The following is a 10,195-nucleotide window of genomic DNA, read 5'->3' as shown; positions in this document are numbered from 1 at the left end:
CAAAGCAGGTCAGTATAACATTTTTATTTTTTATTTTAAAGTGGTTGTAAAGGATACATTTTTTTTAATTAAAATAATAAAACATGGTATACTTACCTGCTCTGTGCAATGGTGGCCCTAAACCTCCTCTTCCTGCTGGCAATCTCGGCTCCTCCTCTTCTTTGTGCGGCACCATTGGTAGATGCTGTGTAGGCTGGCACACCTCCCGAGCCCGGCTGTGTGCTTTCACTCCCTGTCCCTCCAACGCTCACTGGAATGCTGGGCTGTGGAGGGGGCAGAAGCATCTGAGCATGCTGAGAGGCTGAGCCAGCTGCCAGTCAGGCATCTTGGTGGATGCCAACATTATTGCTGGGATCCCTGCAGAGCCTTTTTTTTTTTAGTTAAACCCAGTGAGCTGAATGAAAAAAAACTAAGCAATGTTAGGGTGGCGATCTCCTCCGCTGTCCTGTTGTATTCTGAGAGGAGGACTACCCCCCCCCCTCCTGGGGCAGAACACTCTGATCAGCTGGCCGGGTGCTGATATTCCAGCATGCTCATTTGTCTCATGCCCATTTTCTTTCGGAACAGGTAGTTGTACGCACAGTTCGAATGTTGTCCCGGTCAGCAGAATCATGTTTACAGTTGCAGTTTTCTGTGACCGACAAGATAAGTATGGCCAAAAGAGCTTTGGCTTTGTCCATACTTCTCCTTTAAAGTGGTTGTAAAGCCTAAAAATGTTTTTACCTTAATGCATTTCTTGCATTAAGGTAAAAAATGTTTAGGCATCAGCATCCCCCTCCTCCCTAATACTTACCTGAGCCCTCATTCAATCCAGCGCCGTGCACGCCTGCAGCTCCTCTCTGTCCTCACTTCCGGGTCTCGCTGTCTTTGCTGGGGCACCAGCAGCCATTGGCTCCCATTGCTGTCAATCAAAGCCAGTGACGAGGCAACGGGGGCGGGGGCGGGCCGGGTCCTGCTGTCTGTGTCAAACGAAGCAGCAGCGGGGCTGGTATGTGAAGCAGCTTCCCATGGGGGGCACTGTTCAGAGGGGAGGGGCCAGGAGCGCCAGCAGGGGACCCAAAAATAGGAATAGTGGAAAATATGGGTGCTTCCGTGGGGCTGAGCCCTGGATCCAAATGGTGGTTTTTGTCAGCATGCAATCGGGCAGCACTTGAGAGGAGAAGCAGCTCTGTAGAATGTATGAAAAACAGAAGTCGCCTCTAAGTGCAGTATTGACCATTTATTGTGACATCAAGGGGTTTTAAACATAGATATTCCATGTAATGAAAGCCTTGAGACAGCCTGTGATCAGCCAAAAGCATCACCGGTAAGCAAGAGGAGAGGAGCCGATTCACGGCTGGCCAGTGTCCAGGGGGCTGCCAGTGTGTATGACGAAGCAGCCGTGCGTGCTCCGAAATGCATTACCGCTCACCTGCACCTGACACCAGCAGCGTGTGTTCCAGCGTGGTTTCCGGAAGCCTGACCGCGCTGTGTGGTCGCCACAGGCATACACACTGGCAGCCCCCTGGACACTGGCCAGCGGTGAATCGGCTCCTCTCCTCTTGCTTACAGGTAATGCTGTTGGCCGATCACAGGCTGTCTCAAGGCTTTCATTGCATGGAATATCTATGTTTTTAACCCCTTGATGTCACAAAAAATGTTCCGCCGGGCACTCGCAATCGTCCGTTAGAGCGGGAGAAAGGCAGGCGGCTGATGTAAACAAGCTGCCTCTCATTCTCCACTGTGTAGAAACAATGATCATACGGTTCTACTATGTAGGACGGTTGATCTCTGTTCCTACACCTCAAGCCACAGCCAATCACAGTTAGAATCACGCCCCTAGGGACACACACAGCCCCTCCCTCTCAAATAAAGTTAACCACTTCACTGCCAGTGTCATTTTTACAGTAACCGTGCATATGTATAGCACTGATTACTGTAGTAATGTCACTGGTCCCCCAAAAAGTGTCAAAAATGTCAGTTAGAGATCCGATCTGTCCGCCGCAATGTTGCAGTCCCGCTAAAAATTGCAGATCGAGCCATTACTAGTAAAAAAAACAAAAAAACAATAAAAATGACATAAATCTTTCCTGTAGATAGTAGACGCAATAACTATTACGCAAACCAATCAAAATACGCTTATTGTGATTTTTTTTTACCAAAAATATGTAGCAGAAAACAAATTGGCCTACAATGTTAAAAAATTTTGATTTTTAAATTCTTTTTTTTAGACTGTTATACTGTATTGCAGAAAGTGAAAAATATTGTTTTTTTTTTTGAGAATTGTCGCTCTTTTTTGTTTATAGCGCAAAAAATAAAAATCGTACAGGTTATCAAATACCACCAAAAGAAAGCTCTATTTTTGGAAAAAAAAGGGACATCAATTTTATTTGGATACCAGCATTGCACGATTGCGCAATTGTCTGTTAAAATAACGCAGTGCCGAATCGCAAAATATGGCCTGGTAAGGGGGGAAATCTTCTGGTCCAGAAGTGGTTAAACAGACTAGATAGAATGGTATGAAGTGGCTTAACAACCACTGGAAGTTGGGCACTTGCCCCCCCCCCCCCTTCCAGATGCCCATGCCTTTCAATTTAATGCTTATTCGGCAGACTTTTCCAAACTGTTTCTTTGATTTTTCAGCTCTAAAAAGTTAAAACTGATTTTCTATTTGTGCCAATTAACTGGATGAAAAATGAACGAACGGACCAAATGACAGATTTTCGAATGATTTTTCAGCTAGTGTATGGCCAGCATAAGTCAGATGCTTGTAACCCAGGGGGCCACCTGTAATTGTTTTCAACCCCTCACAATAAATGGTCAATACTGCACTTAGAGGCGCCATGACCCAAAAAGAGGAGGTTTGTGGCCGCTCGTTCCATTGCACGGAGCAGATAAATATATGTTTGTTATTTCAAAAAATAAAAAAATAACCTTTACAATCACTTTAACCACTTGCCGACTGCCCCACGACTATTTACGTCGGCAGTCAGCCCCTCGCAGGCAGAGCGACGTAGGGCTACGTCACTAGCCTGTAAGGGTTTTGGGAGTGAGCCCGCGCCGCCGGATGCGCGCTCCCGCTCGGTCACACACCCCCCCCCCCCGCGCGCGTGTGCCCGGCGGACCCGATGTCCGCTGGGCAATCGCGATCGTCCGTGACAGCGGGAGAAAGGCAGGCGGCTAGTGTAAACAAAGCCGCCTGTCAGTTCTCCCTGTGTAAGAATGGTGATCAAATGGTTCTACTATGTAGGACCGTTGATCACTGTTCTTACACATCAAACCACAGCCAATCACAGTTAGAAACACGCCCCTAGGACACACTTAACCCCTCCCTCTCCAATACAGTTAACTCCTTCCCTGCAAGTGTAATTTTACAGTAACAGTGCATATGTATAGCACTGATTACTGTAGTATTGTCACTGGTAACCCCAAAAGTGTCAAAAATGTCAGTCAAGGGTCCGATCTGTCCGCCCCAATGTCGCAGTCCCGCAAAAAAAATCGCAGATCGCCGCCATTACGCGTTAAAAAAAACAACAAAAATGACAAAAATCTTTCCCTTTGTTAGTAAACGCAATAACTTTTGCGCAAACCAATCAAAATACGCTTTTTGCGATTTTTTTTACCAAACATATGGTAAAAAAAAAAAAAAAATTGTCCTAAAATGTTAAAAATGTTTGATTTTTACATTTTTTTGGGGGGGAATTTCATATAAAAAAATGTGCAAAATATTGTTATTTTTCCAAAATTGACGCTCTTTTTTTGTTTAAAGCGCATGATCAAAAAATCGCACAGGTGATCAAATACCACCAAAAGAAAGCTCTGTTTGTGGGAAAAAAAGGACGCCAAATTTGTTTCGGTACAGCGTCGCAGGACCGCGCAATTGTCCGTTAAAGTCTTGCAGTGCCAAATCGCAAAATAGGCCCTGGTCAGGAAGGGGGTAAAATCTTCCGGGGCTTAAGTGGTTAAGACGCTGTATTATCCTGTATCTGTATTATAGAGTGGTTTATACTGCGTTCATACTCATACCATTACAAAAATGTTCTTTCTTTTAAAACTATACAAATTAGGGTCACAGGTTACATTCTTGTGGCAAGCATTATGTAACGTCCTTCCTAATCACTTCCAGGCCTGGTCTCCAGGGTTCCTAATTAATATAATGCGTAGCATTTAGAAAATCTGGAAGAAGCATAAACTGGAACTGAACATCTCAGAGGAGCTGTGTGTTTTGGTATTCCGGATTCATTCTTAGCAGGTGCTGCATGTGGCTGCTTTTCTCCCTTGTCAAAACCCATACACCATGGCTATACAGTGCAGTGACTGCTCAGCCAGCATGCCCTGTCACCTGTATGCTCATCCTCATTAAATAAAATAGGCGTTCAGCTCTATTTTTAGGACTCGCCAGCATATGCTCAATTTATTTTAACCCCTTCTCCAGCCGACTTTTCTGGTAGCAACGATGTGTATAGGAAGAATAACGACGGCAATTTATTTGAATTTATATTCTGATGAAATTTAGCACAGAAACCACAGTGTTGGGAAAAAGCTGGAGGGGGAGGAAAAAAAAAAAAAAAAAGATGTTTTGAAGAGAAATTCTGCCATGTGTCCTCAAATTGGAATGTGCATTAGTTGACCCATCCTTGCCACGGTCAGATTATTGCTATTATGTTTCCTGGGTGACTAATTTTCTGCTCCAGGTCAGTGCACTAAGTGTACGTCTGTCCAGTTCTGGCTGGGGAAAACTAGCAATTCCTGTGCTTTATTACCCACTATATTGCATGCCCAGGCAGTCTGCACACATTTCCTTTTTGTTTAGCGTGTATTTAACGTTTTTGCAGCTTTTATTATATATCTATATAAAAATAAATGATTAATGTAGCACATGAAATAGTGAAGTCTTTATATCATATAGGCACGGTTTTTCTGGCACAAAAGTTCCAGTGTAAGGCTCCTTTCAGAATGAGCGGATCTGTCCAAGTGGAATCCGCCTGCTCAGTGGGGGATCGCTCCACTGATCCCCGCTGAGAAGGCGCATGACAGGTCTGTGTCCGTTCCACTCACCTCTATGTCCACTGACATTCATCGCTCTATAGAGATCAATGGGTGGTCTGATCGGGTCTGCCTAAGGGCTATTTCACACTATCCGTCCATCGGACAGACTCCGTTTATCTCAGCAGGGGATCGATCCGCCGATCCCCCACTGAGCAGGAGGATGACAGATGTGTCTCCACGCTGTATGTGGAGACACAGCTGTCAGTTGCCCCTATACATCTCTATGGGGGAATCGGATGAGAACGGACCGTCGGTCCGTTCTCATCCGATCTGATCCGCTGGAACGGAGGGAAAATAGGGTTTCCATCCGTCCAGATTTGACGGATCGGATCCGCTGACATCCGATGCCCCATAGGGACGTATGGAGGGACCGTTCAGATCCGCCAAAAAAACGGACAGGCGGATCTGAACGGTCCGCCTGTGTGAAAGGGGCCTTAAACTAACAGGTGGACCCAGTCTGCTAGTGTGAAAGAGGCCTAAATGATCAGTAAAATTATCTTGTTTAACCACTTGCCGACCAGCCACTGTAGTTATACGGCGGCAAGTTCCCGTGAATCGCCGTACCTGCACGGCAGTTCGTGAGAATGCTCCTGTGGGCGCATGAGTGCAGCCGGAGGTGCGCGCCCGTGCCCACTCGACAGCGGGGAACCTGAGGCGCGGGGTCAGCAGCCGCGATTGCCGCCAGACACCCGCGATCGCTCCCCATGAAGAGAGAACGGCGGTCTGCTGTTGTAAACACAGCAGACCATTGTTCTCTCTGGTATCAACACAGAGCCCCTGTGTTCTTGCTATTTAGGAACACAGGTCTCTGTGTTGATTTCACAAGCCCATCCCCCCCACAGTTAGAAAACACCCCTTAGGCCAGTGATGGTGAACCTTGGCACCTCAGATGTTTTGGAACTACATTTCCCATAATACTCAACTACACTGGAGTGCATGAGCATCATCAGAAATGTAGTTCCAAAACATCTGGGGTATCAAGGTTTGCCATCACTGCCCTAGGCTCACACTAAACCCTTTGATCGCCCCTGGGTTAACCGCTTCCCTGCCAGTGTCATTATTACAGTAGCAGTGCATATTTTTAGCACTGATTACTGTAGTAATGTCACTGGTCCCCCCAAAAGTGTAGAAAATGTCAGTTAGGGGTCCGATCTGTCCACCGCAATGTCGCAGTCCCCACTAAAAATCGCTAATTGCCGCCATTATTAGTAAAAAATAAATAAATAAAAATGACATAAATCTATCCCATAGTTTGAAGATGCGATAACTTTTGCGCAAACCAATCAAAATATGCTTATTGGGATTTTTTTTTAGCAAAAATATGTAGCAGAATACAAATTGGCCTAAAATGATGAAAAAATTAGATTTATTTATTTTTTTTATTGGGGGGGGGGGGGGGAATGTTATATAGCAGAAATTAAAAAATATTGTTTTTTATCTTTCAGAATTGTCACTATTTTTTTGTTTATAGCGCAAAGAATAAAAATCGCACAGGTAATCAAATACCACCAAAAGAAAATTCTATACGTGGAGAAAACAGGAAATCTATTTTATTTAGGTACAGCGTCGCACGACCACGCAATTATCCGTTAAAGTAACATAGTGCCGAATCGCAAAAAATGGCCTGGTCATTAAGGGGGGAAATATTCCAGTCCAGAAGCGGTTAAATGCGTAAAATTCTATCTCTATATCCTCTTCCTTTTGTATATGTGTATACAAGCATTTACACGTGCACACATGGAAAATGTATATCCTCAAGCACAGCTTTATTTTTTTACACTTGGTATTTACAGATTTGAATGCAGAGCATGTTTACATACGTGTGTGCATAGCACCATTGAAAACAATACACCTTCATTCAGATCCCTAAACAAAGAACTCTCTGAATTGTGTTTTTTTTTTTTTTTTTTATGGTCATGTGCATGTCCCCTTATATTTTCTATACTGTCTTTTGTTTTTTTTTAAGTAGATCAGCATAAAGGAGAAGAAGGGGCAGTACATTAACCCATAGCAACCCAAATGCAGGGATTTACTAAAACTGGAGAGTGCAAAATTTGGTGCAGCTCTGGGTAGAAACCAATCAGCTTCCAGGAAGAAGCTGATTGGCTACCATGTACAGCTGCACCAGATTCTGAGTGCTCCAGTTTGAGTAAATCTCCCCCAATGTCATTATTTTATTACCAATCAATTTGATTATTCCATTTCTATATCACTGATCATTTTTTAATAAAGAGAACAGTGTGGAATTTTGCAGATAACAGGGGGCTGGGTATATCTTCTAATAAAATAAATACGGTAAATGCAGCAGATGAATTAATGATACCTATATGACATATTCCGACTTTATTTCTAGCAGATCAGTGCAAATGGGGATAATGATGAGTAGAGTAGTCCATAGCAAGAGGATGTCATTATTTTACTAAGAAAAATTAATGTATTGATTCCATTTCTATAGCACTGATCACCAAAAGAGAAATTTTGCAGATGACAGGGGGCTTGTGTATATCTTCTAATTCAATAAAAAACTAAAAATGCAGCAGATGAATTGATGACACTTAGGCTCTTTTGGTGACATTTCTATGACATATTCACGCTTTTTTTTAGTAGATCACTGCAAAGAGGACTAATGATGAGTATAGTAACCCATAGCAACCAGATGCCATTATTGTATCAGTACCAATCAATGAATTGATTCCGCTTCTATAATATTCATCATTGTTAGTAGAGAGAACAATGTGGAAGTTTGCAGATGACAGGAGGCTGGATATATCTTCTAAGAAAAAAAGAAAATCCAGAAATGTAGCAGATAAATTGGTGACACTCATATGACAGAATTTAGGCTTTCTGTTTAGTAGATCAGTGCAGAGTGAACTAATGATGAGTGCAGTAACCCATAACAACCAGATGTCATTATATTATTGGTCCCAATTGATGTAATTATTCAATTTCTTTAACACTGATCATCTTTGGTAGAGAGAACAGTCTGGAAGTTTGCAGATGACAGTGGGGTGGGTGTATCTTCTAATAAAAAAAAAACTAGAAATGTAGCAGGAACATTTGTGATGCTTATATGACATATTCAGATGTTATTTTTAGTAAATCAATGCAAAGGGGATTAAATGATAAGTGCAGTAACCCATAGCAACCATGTAATTATTTTACCAGTACCAATCAATGTAATGAATAGCGCTGATTATTGTTAGTAGTGAAAATGCTGTGGTAGTTTGTATAGGACAAGGGGCTAATAAAGTAAAATACTATATATATATATATATATATATATATATATATATATATATATATATATATATATATATATATATATATATATATATATATATATATATATATATAACAGATGAATTAGTAACATGTATGTGACACATTCAGGCTTTATTTTTGCATATCAGTGCAAATGGTACTAATGATGAGTGCAGTAACCCATAGCAACCAGGTGACATTATTGTATCTATACCAATCAATGTAATAGTTGCATTAATTTAGCCTTCCAAGTAGAGAGAACTGTGAGCAGATGACAGGGAGTTAGTCACGTCTTCTTATAAATATATTAATGAATTAATGACATCTCTTTGACATGTTCAGGCTTTTAGTAGATCATGGAAACTAATGATGGGCACAGTAACTCATAGCAACCAGATGTCATTATTTTATTGGTACCAATCAATGTGATAATTCAATTTCTATAGCACTGATCATTTTTAGTAGAGAGTGGTGTGGAAGTTTGCATATTACGGGGGGCTGGGTATGTCTTCTACTATAAAAAAACTGTAAATGTAGATAATAATTTAATCTATATTTTGCATTCAGGTTTTGTTCAGTACAATAGTGCAGGGGGAATAATGATAAGTGATAATGATGTAGTAACCCCTAGCAACCAGGTGTCATTATTTTAGTGGTCCCGATCAATGTAAAGATTCCATTTGTATAGCACTGATCATCTGTATTAGAGAGAACATTGTGAAAGTTTGTATATGAAGCGGGCTAGGTATATCTTCTAATAAAATAACTAGTAATGTGGCAGATGAATTAATACATATTTTATATTCAGGTTTTTATATCTTCTAATAAAACCCAAACTAGGAAAGTAAGAAATAAATGAGTGCTTTATTTTTAGTAGATCGGTGCCCAGGGGACTATTGATGAGCACAGTGAACCAAAGCAACAAGATGCCAATATTTTACTGGTACTGATAAATGTATTGATTTTATTTCTATAGTGCTGATCATCTGTAGCAGCGAGAACAGTGTGGGGGGGGGGGGGGGTGGGAGGGGGGGCTGGGTATATCATAACATCTGTAAAGGTAGCAGATGAATGGATCCATATTTTATATTGAGATCAGAGGAGAGTAATGATGAGTGCAGTAACCCAGAGCAACCAATGTCATGATTGTATTGTTCCTAATCAATATAATGATTCTTTTTGTACAGCACTGATCATCTGTAGTAGAGAGAACAATGTGGCGGTTTGTATATGATAGGGGCTGGGTACATCTTCAAATAAAACAACTAGAAATGTAACAGATGAATTGATACATATTTTATATTCATTTTTTTTCTTCCCCTTTTGGTAGTCTTTTGGGGTGGACGTGGGTAACCTCCGGGGATGGTCGGACCTGCCTGCAGGTTCCCTCCTCCCATCCTTAAATCCCTCAGTGAGCTGGGCTTCCCCCACTTCCTTTTACCCACTTCCTCACCCCCTGTCTGGACCTGGAGTCTGGTAGCTGTCACAGGGCAGAGAATGCAGCAGAGACCCCTGGGGTCTCCCCCTAGAAAAGTAGGAGATGAATTAGTAATGCTTATATGACATTGAGGATTTATTTTTAGTAGATCAGTGCTCAGGGGTCTATTTATTTTGTATTGGTACCAGTCAATGTATTGAATCAATTTCTATAGCATTGAGGCTACGTTCACATCTTGGCGTTGCTATTACAGGCGTTTTTATGGGTGTTTTTGCAGGCGTTTTTACTAGGCGTTTTTTGTGCAGGCGTTTTTAGATTGACTAGATGGAAAACGCCTGTAATCTGCCCAAAAAGAAGCTCATGTACTTTTTTGAGCGTTGGGCGTTTTGCTCACGGCGTCAAAACGCTCAGATGTGAACAGGAGCCATTGAAATGAATAGGATTTGTCTTGTTGGGCGTTTTGAGAGC

Source organism: Pelophylax lessonae (genome assembly GCF_965119305.1).
Source record: "Pelophylax lessonae genome assembly, chromosome: 1".
Taxonomy (NCBI): domain Eukaryota; kingdom Metazoa; phylum Chordata; class Amphibia; order Anura; family Ranidae; genus Pelophylax; species Pelophylax lessonae.
Note: the sequence above shows the minus strand (reverse complement) of the source record.